Source organism: Maylandia zebra, linkage group LG7 (genome assembly GCF_041146795.1).
Source record: "Maylandia zebra isolate NMK-2024a linkage group LG7, Mzebra_GT3a, whole genome shotgun sequence".
Taxonomy (NCBI): Eukaryota; Metazoa; Chordata; class Actinopteri; order Cichliformes; family Cichlidae; genus Maylandia; species Maylandia zebra.
The window spans coordinates 58,802,751-58,805,210 of NC_135173.1; the positions used below are offsets into that span (position 1 = coordinate 58,802,751).

The following is a 2,460-nucleotide window of genomic DNA, read 5'->3' on the forward strand; positions in this document are numbered from 1 at the left end:
TCTTTGTACCTATAAAGTCCTCTGTGGAGCTTCTCAGTAGGTTATTACCTTTTAGTGGGCTCCAGAGCAGTTTGCTCCAAAAGCACCGATTAACTGCAACAGAAGGTCCTGATATAGAAGGCAAAAATGGTCACATGATGACACCCTCACCCTCTGATTGATGACCAGTGACAAACTCTTTCTATTAAACAGATTGGGAAACGTGGATGCATTTCTACAAATTGTGTTACGTCATGTGTGATTTTCCTGGGGAAAATGCCTTTCTGTAAAGGCATTTACCAAAACATTTGCTTGTACATTTCATTGCGCAGCTCTCTTGTGGGTCATTTGTCTTCAGTGCCATCCCATTATCTGTGTATAAACTTTAAGAATAGCACCCATTATTTCCTGAAAGCGCATAAATGTCACAATAGCACACGTTTTCATGAAGTCAGCTTCTATGATTAGCTCACATTATTATTTTTAGCTAGTCTGCTATAGCAAAAGAACATCCTAATCGAATTAAGTGGCTGTCACTACAAAATATAGTGCACCTCACATGTGCATAGTTCTTCTATTGATGTTTTAGTAGCTTTGTACACAATGAATTTTTTGCTTGGGTGTGTTTTGTTTTGGGGTTTTTTTTGTTTTGTTTGTTGCTTTCATGATAAATTCTGTTTAATGCTTTTCTCTCTGACCTGAAAAAATGTGTTGTCAATAATTTTTTAAGACCGTCTACAAGCATAAGATTACATTACATTTCCTGGAATATTTTAAAGTTGTTTGTCTGCTAAATATATGAATACTTTAAAACCCCTTGTTGTATAGTATTGTTTTGCTGGATCTTTTGGACAAGCCTTTGCTGATATATTTTCCTTTTTTTGGTTTTTGCAACTGTGATTAGCTAATGAGGCTGCTTAAACATTGTGATGTAAGAGGAATAATAATAGCTTCTCACACTTTGGCCATCAGTTTCTAAATTATCTGCTCTGACCTCTCTACCATTACACAATTGTGTCAGTGTCTTTCTCAGCTTTTTACTGCGTTCCAGATATTTTTGATGCGTTCATGTGTGGTGAATACCAAAAAAAATTAACAGCTTGAAAGTGCTGTGCAGATCAGCTGTAGCTGCTGTCTTGTGTGCCTATTTGTAAAGACAACACTATATTTGTTCTAAGAATGACTAAAGACTGCTGAATAGTATCCTACTGCATTTGCATATAATTTAAATCTACAAATATCAGTTTCATTAAAATTACATATTTCACAATGTTTTGTGTCAACCACACTGTCTGTGTGTGTTTCTTTTTAACCATATATATATATATATATATATATATATATATATATATATATATATATATATATATATATATATATATATATATATATATATATATATATATATATATATATATATTTATTTATTTATTTATTTAACTTAGGTTTTTTTTTTTTCAATCTGATGTTGCCATTAGATGTTTCTATGTGGTTAAAGCTGGATTTTGTTAGCTTGAACTGGTGTGATGTGGTGACCTTTATTTCTTTTTTTGAACTGCTACTAAACATACAACATAAGTGAAAAATATTTGAAAAACACAGGTTTAACGACCATCAAAAAATGTAATGCTCCAAGAGACTGGGCCAAATTGAACCCCCTAAATGTATAACACCATTACACTGTGGTCTGGTTTATGCCATGGCTGTGTAAATTGAGGACAGCTGTGGCATTAACCACAGCTGTCCTAAAGCTACAGTACTTGTAATTACCAAAATCACTTTAGTCAAAATGATACTTTCATGCTTAGCAACAATTGTATATAAATTTTCAAAAAATGCTGAAATAATAGTAAAGCAACTTATTATTTTTGGATTAATATACTAAATTACAATTATTAATTAATGGATTAATGGTAGAATGGTATGCTTGATTAATATCTGTTTTCACAGACATGTCCAGTCTGCCTGCAAATCTAGGTATAAAATGTACATTTAGTTCAGTGAATTCAGTTAAAGTGTAACAAAGTAGTTGTGTTAACTAGGCCATGTGAAAATCACACAGTGGATGAGATGCTGAGATGCACAAAGATCACCAACCTTCTGCAGGGTCAATAGCAACATGCCTCCATGTTCAACATACCAGTATTAAGCAATTGAGCATAATTTAGCTGGTATAACCACATATTAAGTATGGAAACTGATACATATTTATGTTCAATATGTTAGGTTATATTTTGATCTCATGTTTACCACATATAAATCATGGTTCTGTGTTTAACAGTTATAACACATATCTTCCTACATTCCTCCAGATGGACACAAAACTGCCAAGATTGTAGCTGGCTCACGTGCACACACGCCACCAGAAAACTCAGACATTAGAGACATTCTACTACTCAAACTACATTTCCCATTTATATATTGATGAAATTTATATTTTGATTTCTCTTTGATTAAATATAAAAATGCTTTATCACTAGG

General features: G+C 32.7%; 1 protein-coding gene across 2 annotated transcripts in view; it reads left to right on the forward strand.

Moving 5' to 3' along the window:
* dennd1a (DENN/MADD domain containing 1A) overlaps window positions 1-1,265 on the forward strand; it is a 41,336-nt gene extending 40,071 nt beyond the window's left edge. For both annotated transcript variants that reach the window (XM_004564646.5, XM_004564647.5), the window contains one exon: window positions 1-1,265. This exon is cut by the window's left edge and continues 1,966 nt beyond it. The gene's annotated coding sequence lies outside the window, so the exon portion shown is untranslated.
* Window positions 1,266-2,460: the final 1,195 nt, after the last annotated feature.